Source organism: Lissotriton helveticus, chromosome 7 (assembly GCF_964261635.1).
Source record: "Lissotriton helveticus chromosome 7, aLisHel1.1, whole genome shotgun sequence".
Classification (NCBI taxonomy): Eukaryota; Metazoa; Chordata; class Amphibia; order Caudata; family Salamandridae; genus Lissotriton; species Lissotriton helveticus.
The window spans coordinates 1951092961-1951105293 of record NC_136068.1 but is presented as its reverse complement, the minus strand read 5'-3'; the positions used below and the strand labels follow the sequence as shown (position 1 = coordinate 1951105293).

The 12333-nt window shown below is 45.5% G+C and overlaps 1 long non-coding RNA gene across 2 annotated transcripts in view; it reads left to right on the top strand.

The window, feature by feature from the left end:
- The window catches only part of LOC144770971 (uncharacterized), an 88855-nt gene that overhangs the window by 48131 nt on the left and 28391 nt on the right, over nucleotides 1–12333 (top strand). For both annotated transcript variants that reach the window (XR_013599076.1, XR_013599077.1), the window contains exon 2: nucleotides 4709–4800. This is a non-coding gene — a long non-coding RNA (uncharacterized LOC144770971). The remainder of the gene's footprint in view (nucleotides 1–4708; nucleotides 4801–12333) is intronic.

Genomic DNA, 12333 nt, shown 5'->3' with positions numbered 1-12333 from the left:
CCTAACGTAGTCAGTAAACCACATACATTCAACACACACTGCAGCCCTAACTTACTCAGCAAACCACATACATTCGACACACACTGCAGCCCTAATTTACTCAGCAAACCACACATTCGACACACATTGCAGCCTTGATTTACTCAGCAAACCACATACATTCGACACACTGCAGTCCTAATTTACTCAGAAAACCACATACATTCGAGACACACTGCAGCCCTAACTTACTCAGCAAACCACATACATTCGACGCACACTGCAGCCCTAACTTACTCAGCAAACCACATACATTCGACGCACACTGCAGCCCTAACTTACTCAGCAAACCACATACATTCGACACACACTGCAGTCCTAACTTACTCAGCAAACCACATACATTCGACGCACACTGCAGCCCTAACTTACTCAGCAAACCACATACATTCGACACACACTGCAGTCCTAACTTACTCAGCAAACCACATACATTCGACACACACTGCAGCCCTAACTTACTCAGCAAACCACATACATTCGACACACACTGCAGCCCTAACTTACTCAGCAAACCACATACATTCGACACACACTGCAGCCCTAACTTACTAAGCAAACCACATACATTCGACACACACTGCAGCCCTAACTTAATCAGCAAACCACATACATTAGACACACACTGCAGCCCTAACTTAATCAGCAAACCACATACATTAGACACACACTGCAGCCCTAACTTAATCAGCAAACCACATACCTTCAACAGACTCTGCAAACCAGCTAACCCACAAAACATTCTGCAAATTTCACTAACCGAACAAACAATTCAACCCTCATTGTGCACACAATATATTGCAAGCATGCACAACACACACGGTGTAAAACAACAAAAGCAGTAAAATGTATTTCTAATGCCAGAAATAAAGACCTACTTGAAAGCCCTAGTGTAGTAATGAGGGCAAGAAGGAAAATGTCTTAGCTAAAATAAAGTGCAGTGCTGTAAATGGCCAGTATTTTCATTTATCTTAGGCTGTGATGTGCTTGAGACTAAATCTCTGATCTGCACCAGGAGGATGGGACAATCTCTGGGTGCTCTGGGCTTGCTTTAGCAGTGGTCTAAGAACTGCAAATAAGTAAACTACAACCTACAGGTTCTCACCTTCGGCTGTGTGTCTGTATGTGTTTTGATGGAGTCTTCTTGCCATGCATTTGCAAGTACAGTAGATACTTAAAAATACATAAGCCTGCCTATGAAAGTGCAAAATAAATGTCAACAACTCAGGCATTGGATATTGCATCTTATTGCTACCATTTTAATTTCAATTTTAAGCCTCCAACTCCTCAAGGGCAGTCTCGAATCTCACCAGTTTGCCTTGTTTCAAAATGACTATTCTCCCTCCTAAGATGCTTGTGAAACTTTGGCCTCCTTTATCTAAGAGATCGAGGTCATTCATGACTGTATTTTCCATCTTATTTCATCCTGTCCCATGCAGAATCATTACAAGCCCTCATCCCTCGTATCCTAGTGGCATATTACCAAGCAATAGCGATAATTATCGCTAAGCTTGGTTAGCGGGTATAATAATATCGTCGTGCTCCGATGATTTTTACCACTGAGATACCTTGATATTATCAAGGTTTATCTCAAAAGTGGTAAAAATCGCGGGAAATGCATGAATATCGCTGAAAAATCAGCGATATTCATGCATTATCGTGACAATGCTCTTAGCCATGTTATCCACCTTCCATTGGATAACATGGCTAAGAACTGCTCTGGGCAGGCGTTAGCTTTTGGAGATAATCACACTTAGCGCGATTATTTCCAAAAGTAGGTAATAGGAGATAGCGACTGGAAACAGTTGCTAAAATCGCTAACATCTTGGCACGCCCACTTTGCATGTCATTAGCGATAATTATCGCTGACGTGCAAAGTGGGCCCCAAGATGATCGCTATCTCCTAATAGCTGTCGCTAACTGGTGTTAGCGACAGCTAGGTAATAGGGTGAAAAAATTATCGCCGCTTTGGCGGGAAAAATTCGCCCTAAAGCGGCGATAAGGCCCTTGGTAATATGCCCCCTAGTTCTCCCAAGGATTAAGGAAGAGGAGATATCTTCCTTGCTTACCGCCTGAAAGGCAGTCTCTCCAAATGATATCTGTCCAGTCTGAACTTTTAAAATCTTTATCTGCGGTTGTTACACCTGCTCAGGTGTGGTGGGCTGATAGAAACGCTGCCACGCTCGCTGCTCCCTTTTTAAAATTAAATTGCTGCTACCTGCTTGTTTGCACAGTGTTTGTTTGTTTTTAACTGACTTAAAAGTTTTAATAAGCAATATTTCACTGTGTTCTGGCATACCTTGTCTCCCCACTCTACTCTGTTTCCTGATAGAGGCACTTCCGGTCGGTTACCGGTCTAGTGCAGGGAACTGACAGCCGCTGCACAGCAGGGCTGATTGGCGGGTGGGTGGAGACTACTCTGTCAGTGACTTAATTTTCACTGCACTCGCGCAAATTCGAATTGTTTTATTTCTCAATCTAAGGTCATTTGATCCCCATACTAAGTGTTGCGGGACAATTGCGTTTTGTATATGGGCGTGGCCACACTCATAAAGGACGTAGCCTGGCAGATTCTATTTGTTTCGTTGCCATGGCTCCCAATACACAAGTATCAGACATCATTGTTTACAATGTGATCCGTCATCCTCCTAAACTTGACTGAGTCACAGAAACAAGCAATGAAAGAATTAGTAGAAGACAACAGTATCTTGATAAGACCCACTGACAAAGGCGGTAATATAGTAATCATGCCTAGAGAAATGTATATACGAGAGGCAGAGAGACCATTATTTGATGGAAAAACGTACAGGATTTCTAACAGAGCTGACTATAACAAAAGTATCAACAACATCTGGGACAAACTCATAGAATGGAGAGAGAAGTGATGGATAGAATGGGAAGAATATTGTTTCTTGAAACGAGATCATCCTATACTCCCCATTTTATATCTTCTCCCAAAAGTACACAAATGCAGAGATAACCCCCCGGGCAGACCGATCATTTCGTCAAGGGGTTGTGTACTTGAGAATGTGTCCCAATACCTGGACCATTTCTTGAGGGACTTTGTGATGAGTCTACCGACCTATGCAAAAGTTACCAAGGATTTCTTAAAGAAAATCAACTGTGTGACATGGGATAAGGATTGTTTACTTCTTACCATGGATGTGACCTCCCTCTATACGGTTATTGAACACAAGCAGGGTATGGAGGCATGTGCTAGATTCCTGAAAGGGAGAGATATCAAATATTTGGGACACACGACCATGATCTTGAACATGATCAAACACTGTCTTGAAAATAATTTTTTCTTATTCAACAATGAGATCTTTGTACAGTCCCATGGAACTGCGATGGGAACATGTTTTGCGCCCAGTTTCGCAAATCTGTTCATGGGGGCATGGGAGGCAGATATCAAAAATAGCGTTGATTACCAAGTGAAAGTGTGGCTAAGGTACATCGACGATATTTTTGTCGTTTGGAAAGTTGACAAAGAACTAGCCCTAGATTTTGTAAAAAGACTAAACAAGAACGACAGAAACATCACCCTTATTGTAACATCAGTAATGCAGAGGTTGAATATTTAGACACGAAAGTAGAGATAAAATGCAACAAAGTACAGACTGTCTTATTCCGCAAAAGCACGGCAGGTAACACCCTTCTACATGCCCTAAACAGTCATCCCGAAAATTTAAAATGGAGTATCCCATTTGGGGAACTACTAAGGGCAAAAAGGAATTGTAGCAATGCCTGTGACTACACAGTAGAAGAAACTATCATGACACAGAGATTTCTTGCTAGAGGATATCCTATGTGGGTGATTAGAAAAGCGATCACAAAAGTAAAACAAGTGAAACGAGAAGAGCTATTCTAAAACAAAAAAGACAGACAGGAAGATGATTCTGATAATAATACAATCAGAATCATTCTAAACTATAATGGGAATTCTAATCGGGTCAGAAAGAGCATAGTGAAGAATTGGAACATTCTCAGAAGTAATCCCATAATAGGTGACACTCTTCCCGAAAGACCTAGTATCACTTATAAGAAAGGACGGAGTCTGAAAGATATACTTGTTCACAATGACATCAGTGAAAATGCAATTCCCAGGGGTATTGGCCTTCATGGCTTCTACCCTTGCGGACATTGCAAGGCATGTGCTAATAGCCACATGGTAAAAGAGTACTGGAATCCCAGCATTAAGAAAATGCAACAAATAAACCAGTTCCTAACCTGCACTACGATGTTTGTAATATATGTGTTGGTCTGCCCATGTGATTTGAAGTACGTGGGCAGTACAACACATATGGCTAAAAAACGAATACTTGAGCACACACGTGCCATAAGTAAGTTGGATAAACAATATCCCATTGCCCGTCACTTTGAAGCTAGCCACTTTTCAGATCCCAGTAAACTATCATATTTTATCGTTGAACAAGTTAATCTGAATCAAAGAGGAGGCATTCGAATCTTGAAATTGAGGCAGAGAGAATCCAGATATATAGTCGGGCTTTGTACCCGTTACCCTAACGGGCATAATATGGACGAGGAATTGAATGTATATTTGCATGAAGAATAAATTAATGTATCTGTTGAGTATTTATTTCTGAAAAATGACTTTCTCTTCTACCAATGTGTAATAAGATTTCTTCTTTTCTTTTCTATCTCACAGGAAGAAAGGGAGGGACGATGTCTCAGGCCTGCGGCACCTGTACCCTAATCCATTCACTGTGGTCATCTTCTACTCTCAACCCATCTATGAAAGTATTTGGATTTTAATTATTGTTTATTTTCATTCTTTTTAAGTTTCAAGAGCACTGTTTTGTATCTGGAGAACTATTGTTGATGGGAATGAGAAGCCTAACCCCAAGTTTACATAACCACAGTTGTTCGATGTAGATAGATAGAGAGGCTCAATTTATTTCACTCACTAACCAGAGTGACACTCCGGCACGGATGACCCCCAGTTGTTTTGACCAAGTTAATCCACTAACAAGGAAATACTGTATGTGATACGTGGACTATACGGTCAGAGCTATCACTTTGACACCCGAGGATATCGGGGTTTACTTTGATGCCATCAATCGATGACGTTACAATGATCTAGAACTCACCAGCAAGACAGGCGAATACCCTCCCCCATTTAGGAGGATGACGGATCACATTGTAAACAATGACCGTCTGATACTTGTGACAGTGACAGTGACAGTGACAGTGAAAAAGGCTTTATTTCGATACGTGAATATCTTAAAAGCAATACATTACAAACATACAGTTTCAAGAATTAAAAGACTTACAGTTGTAATTTCATAAAACAGTCAGATAAAAAGTACAATAAATAATTAAAATGGTATTAAATTGAAATAGAAAGCCTTTTTGCTCGAATCATCCAAGCCCATTTTAGGAATTTGGAGACAGCACAAACTATAAAAGGGGAAGTATCAGTTAGTAAAATGCGGAGGGCCACCAAATGTTGTCTGGTGCCAAGGAGCCTGCATAGAGGTGCCAGCCATCGCTTCCTTGGGGCACGATAGTCGGGACATTCGAAAAGGAAATGTGCCACTGTCTCAGCCCTTGTGGGATACACCGCACAGAAAGCTGAGGGCTGAGCCATTGTAGATCTCCACCTAGACACCAAGTCAGTCAGGGGTAAAGTGCCCACTCTGAATTTAAAATAGAGGGCCCTGTCCAGGGCGATGGAGATTAAATCCAGGTAGAGCTCAAATGCTACAACGTCTTTGATTTGTAAAAATGCAGCGGTTGAGTTGCAGTGGCGGGGATAGCAAATAAGTTTGTTGGTTACCCAGTCCCAATATATATTTTTCAGGGTGGCTTTTGGGGGGGCAGAACGGGTAGCCCAGCAGTTTTCCAAACCCAACTCCACCAGGAGGCTCTTGATGTCTCTTAACCATTTTATACGATGCCATCCTTCCATTGCGATTACTTCGGACAAACCAGCTGCATAGGAGGCTAGCTCCGGTACCCTCCATAATCGGCCCCAGAGGAGCAAAGGTCGCAGACGTGCCTGGTCCATGATCGATTTGCAGCCCGTGTCGAGAAGCACTGGGACAGTAGGTGTGCTTGTTGGGAGTAGCAAAAGGTCTTTCAAAAATTTGTTTTCTGCTTTCCCCAGTGCGTCTAGATTCGTGAAGCCCCATAACTCCGCCCCATACAAAGCCGCTGGAACCCCTCTGGCTTTATAGATGTCTATTGCTGGGGAGATGCAATGTTTAGAGGAAGAACGGTGTTCCCTAAGTATGGCGCCCGCCACCCTTTTTTGGTTAAGCAACATCTTATTAACATGTGGGGTCCAGCTCATAGTATTACTAAGGCGAATCCCCAAGTAATCAAACTCTAGGACCCTTTCCAGTGCAACAGAGTTTAGGACCGGGGGTGGACCAGGGTTTTTTGGGGGGTTCATGGATAGAAATTTAGTCTTATCCACATTGATTATGAGGCCCTGAGGGAGCAGAACTCCTGGAAACGAGTGAGGAGCTTTTGGAGACCCTGCGGTGTTTTGGCGATGAGCAAGGTGTCATCGGCAAAGAGCAAGGTTGGTATCCGGGTGCCCGCCAGGGACGGGGCGTCTGCAGGTTCTTTAAGCAGATATTCAACCACACCATTCACATATAATGAGAATAGTGTGGGAGCCAGCACGCAGCCCTGGCGGACACCCCTTTGGACTGGGATTCTGTTGGTTTTCTCCCCGTCCTTGCCCCACCGCACCTGCGCATAATTGTCTGAATGGAGTTTGACAAGAAGCGACAGGATATAGGCGGGTAATCCCAGCCCTTTCAGGACCCTCCAAAGCTCCTCCCTTGGTACTAGGTCAAAGGCAGTCTTCAGGTCAATAAAGGCCAAGTAAAGACTGCCCTTGCCCAGCACCACCACCTTCCAGTACAGGAGGGTCAGCCTAAAAGCTTGTTCTATCGTACCCGTACCTGTACGAAAGCCCGTCTGGAAGCCTGACAATACCTTGTGTTCCTCAACCCATTGGTGGATCCTCCCCAGGATAGCCTTCCCTGCCACCTTTTGAGAGGAGTCAATCAGGCTGATTGGCCTGTAGTTGGCGGGGCTGTCCCGACAACCCTTCTTATAAATCGGGACAACCTCCGCCCCCTTCCAGGAATCAGGTACTGATGCACCCCTCATGATTGCGTTTAGTAAAGTGGCAACCAATTTGCCCCATACCTTGGGATTGGCACGGAGCAAATCACCGGGTATCCCGTCGGGGCCCGCAGCTTTTAATGGGACTACGGACTTGATTACTGCTTCTACCTCGCCCTCGGTGAAGTCGTCCGCATTACTAACCGTTGGATCGTTCACCTGGGAAAAGGAATCGCTAAGGGCCCCTACAGGGTGGGAGTAAAGAGCCTCAAAATGAGTATACCAGAGCTGGGCAGGGATGTTACAAGTTACAAGCAACCCATCTGGCCTGTTCTTATTCTTAATCATACTCCAGAAGCTCCTTGCATCCTTTCCCTTACTAGCGGTCAAAAGATCATCCCAAAAGTTTACCTCCCATTCATTTTTAGCCGCCTTTATGGTCAGGGAATATTCTATCCTGGCTGATCTAACAGCAGTTGGGGACTTGGATTTGACTGCTTCTATCAGGACCTTTTTCTTGTGCCTGCATTTCGCTGTGTACCAGCCCTGTTTTACCCCGGGATCTTTCTTATTGGACGTGCTCCGGGCACCACTGGGCAAAACAAAGAGTTTGCCCAGTGCACCAATTAGGGCGCAAAAGACCTGCGTGGCCTCCATTGGTGCACTAGGCAGAAGACTCAGTTTACTCTGAGCCTCGACCAGCAGGACCCCTATAGTAGAGAGTTTCTCGTTGGACAGGGCAATTTTGGGCCATTTTAACCGTCTCTCACAGTTAGATACCGTAAATCTCTGGGTATTAGGTGCCGGCAGTGAACGTTTGGGCCTATCCATATCCCTAAGCCATCCTGCAATCAGATCAAGTGACAGAAGATTATGATCACTATCAATACTTTCAATGATCCTCATGTCACGCAGGGAACTCCATAGACTCACATCGAGAAGGATATAGTCTATTCTTGATGTGTGATTGGGCCTATTGTAGGTGTGTGCGCCCTGCACATCCGATTTGGACCTCCCATTTACCGCCCTTAGGTGAAATTCCAGATTTAGTGCGTTGATCTGTAGAGCCACTTGGGTCCATTTCTTAATGGGGGGCAGGGCCAGGGCCGGGATCCCCCTTTTCGCGTCCTCCTCCTCCACACCCAGCACATCATCAAGACCAAGGGGCTCGAACGTGCAATTAAAGTCACCCGTCACCATGGTGCACGAGTTCCTTGGCCGTTTTCTTAACAGGTCTTCCAGGAGTGCTATGGTGGCTTATTGTACTCCCCCCCCTTGTGCCTCTGGCATAGACGTTGTAAATGTCTAACTGGTTACGACCCCGGGAATCCTTCAGCATGATGTTGAGTATGTCAGGGGAGTTTGAAAAGTGCTCCACCACCCTGCAGTCCAAAGAGACTGCAACCCAGATGAGGAGACCCCCTGAAGGGCCTAACCGCAGGGATAAAATGTGATGAATAGCCCACCTTGTGACGGGGCTCCCAGGCCCATGTCTCTTGGAATATGCAGATGGAGTAGCCCTCTACGAGGGCACTCCATTCAGGCAACTCCATCTTCCTGTCAATGCCCGCGATGTTCCAGCTGAAAATCCTAAGAACTGGATCCGTCACAGCTGGAGCAGCGCCAGGAATCGGTTCGTTCGCACCCACCACAGGTTCCTGAGTCGCTAGGGTACTAACCCCTTCTAGCTCGGCTTGAGCCTGGCTTCTCTCATGCGTGGGTATTGGAATTTTGCTGCACATAAGGGAAGTGACAGGGGCAGCAAGCGAACAGCTCAAATCAAGATCTCCCGCAGCAATGTCACCTACCACGAACTTCACAGGATGTTGCTCGGTTCAATATCCCACAGGGCTCCGCCCAGTTGTTTGCCTTTGCCAGGCTGCCTGAGGATAGAACAGAGATTTGGTAGGGAAGTCGAAATAGTTAGTGTTATTGTTCTGCCCGAACCAAAATCTCGACTATTCGTGGGTGGGGTTGTTCTTGGGTAGAAGAATGTTAGGTCCACTATGCTAATTCCCTGCCCATCAGGATTGGGATTGGAATCACAGATGGATTGTGCTACTCTGCTATCTCTAAAGTTAATCACCACACATTCGCCTCCCACTTTCTTATGCCCATAGCCTACCCAATTCACCCTTCTAGCTCCTATAATGTGGCCATCAAGGCCCCTAGCTAAGGGTTTGTTGGATTCGAGCCAGTGCATAGTTTTGTTTGTTAGTGCCTGTGGGGTTTCGTTGGTGCCCGCCTTTAGTGGGGGTACATTAATCAGGACAGCGACATATGGGTGGCAATCTGGGGGCAAATTTACTGGAGGAGATTTCGGGGCGGTTTTGGACCAATTGGCTTTATGAGGAGCCTTGGAAGTTGGGATAAGTGGTCGTATTGGAACATTGCTAGTATGTGGGGTGATAGCAGTGTGGGCATTCTGGATGTTTTTGCTTATTCCCTTAGATGATACTTTATTATTCCTCTCCGGTAGCTCTACCTCGCCCGATACTTTTAAGTGCTTCCGGGTACTTGGAGCAGCTTGCGCTGCTTGGCCAGTGCTACCCACAGGGGAAGAAGCCCTCCGTGACTCTACAGGTACAATATTGGCTGGCTGTGATTTTGTTACATTAGTCGTGGATGTTGTATCAAGAGGGGCGAGCTGGGACACCTGGGTGGAACTAATAAGGGAGCTCCCTCCCCGCACCTCATCCCCTGATTTGAAGTGTAGTTTAATCAGTGCTTTCAGCGAGAAAAAGCTGTCCAGGGTCGATTGCTCGAGCCTCTCTAGCCTTTCTCCCATCCCTGCCACTTTATCAATAATCGGGCCCAAAAGAGTTTTCAGCAGCCCCTCCATCTGGACAAAAGTGACTGGGGCACCAAGAGACAAAGACTGGGGGGTTGTGGAGGGAAAGGCAGCGGTGTTATCAGCAATGCAGCCTGCCCCCTTAAATACAAAAGGGGCATTGGTTTGGTGCTTGGAAAATGACCCTTTCAACCCCCTTTTCCGCAGAGTCCTGTACCATTTCATGGAGTTCTTTTTAAACGGGCTGACCATCCTTTTCCTTTTTGTTTTCCCTATGATCAGAATCTTAGGGTCCGGCATTGGTTTATCTGGGGACCCAGGGTCTCTTGCTGAAACTGAAGGGGCAACAGCATTTGTTGTTGTTGGGAGCAGTCCCTCAGAGCCTGCAACCTCGGGGTAGGGATTAGACAATGCAGCCATATTTTCTAATCTATCTATGCTAGCCCTTAGTGAAACAAGTCGGGGTTCCTCATATATGTGAGGAGTAGTTAGCAATTGGGCCGAGGAGCTCATGGGGGATTCAGCTCGTGCTATGGAGCCCAGGGATGATCTCTTCGATGGGTTTAGGTCCATCGAAAGCCGCCGCTCCGTCATGACTATCTCCTTCTCAATGACGGCAGCAACCCGGGTTATGAATTTGTCCATAGTGCCTGTTGCACCGATAGAGCACCCTCCACTTCATCCCCTTAAGTTCTTCCCTGAGCGAGTTGTCATTAGTCCAGAAAACAGGGGAAGGACATATACTCACGCTAGGGAGAATGTTATCACCAGTGTGCTCCGGGAAGCAGATCACAGAGGGATGGCCCAGCCCAGCCCCTGACTGCCACAGACTGCCCGCCCTTTGCTCGGGCTTGGCTCGGCGTCCCGCTCGCGTCCCGCTGAGCGACACACCGGGATTTATAAAGGAGGCGTTGCAGGCAGGGGGGGCGTGTCTCGCTGGGGGCGCGGCCGTGCACACCTGTGCAGCGCAGGGACTCCTGGTCTTGGGAGTCCCTGCTGGCGCGTTCCCTCGTCGGTTCTCGATGCTCCCTCCTCACACTTGCAGACAGCAGGCGTCCTGGCAGCCTCTACCCCTCGCCACATGCCGCGCAGCGGCACCCGCAAAGCGGGTGCTGCAAGTAGTTGAAGAAGCGGCAGTGGCGGATCCCTCCAGGGATAAGGGGAGGCTAGAGTCAAGAGAAGACAGCGTTTGCTTACAGCGCCCAGGTCAGTTTCCGCATCAAAAGGCGTCTGATACTTGTGTATTGGGAGCCATGGCAACAAAACAAATTGAATCTGCCAGGCTACGTCCTTTATGAGTGTGACCACGCCCATATACAACACGCAATTGTCCCGCAACACTTAGTTTGGGGATCAAATGACCTTAGATTGAGAAATAAAACAATTTGAATTAGCGTGAGTGCAGTGAAATATAAGTCACTGACAGAGATTCATTTACCATAATTATTTTGCAATTGGTTTGATGGAATTTTTTTTATAATTTTTTTATAATTTGAATAGTCATAATGAAGGTTACTGATATGATGAACGGGGCATTATGAATTGAGATGCTCTCTGTGGCCAATGTATATTCATAAAGATTTACAGACATTAGTATTAGTTCTATTATGAAACATGTACTAGGTCAAGATGGCGCGCAAAGACAATTTCTATAGTCCTCTCTTTATCACTACTACGATGTGGTTAAAAATGTGAAACTTTATCGACAAGGTGTGTGATCAAGCGCTCTGTGGAGTGCGAAACGTGTCACGTTGGGTTTTTGGTGTAATGAACCTTACTTTTTGGACTAAGACACGTGAGCTGTGGTTCTTTGCTTGAGTGCCCGTTGTGGAATGCCGTTTTGAAAGGATATTATTGCCGGCTGCTCCGCCGGGAACGAGCCACCCCTGTGAAAGGCGAGGGATTGCCAGCAGGAGCTTTCTTGTTTGGATATATATATATATATATATTCACTGAAAAAACCATAGGTTATAGACCATATATAGTTAGGAATTAGCATTTACAAAACCTTGAAAATTCACTGAAAAAACCATAGGTTATAGACCATATATAGGTAGGAATTAGCATTTAAAAAACCTTATTTTACTCACACAAAACCATTGAAATTCCATATATAGTTAGTTGCACTAACTATATATCGCGCACCCGCAATCCACTGCTGATCATGTCACATATTACATCATTCATGACATGGTCAGTGACATCACTGATGACATCACTGATGACATCTCAAATGACATCACTGATGACATCACTGATGACATCTCAAATGACATCACTGATGACATCACTGATGACAACATCCAGTGACTATGTTTCTGTAAAGTTAAAATATGTCTTACATATTGAAGAATGAGTGGATGTATAAGTGTCTGGATGAAGGATTTAGTAGGTGCATG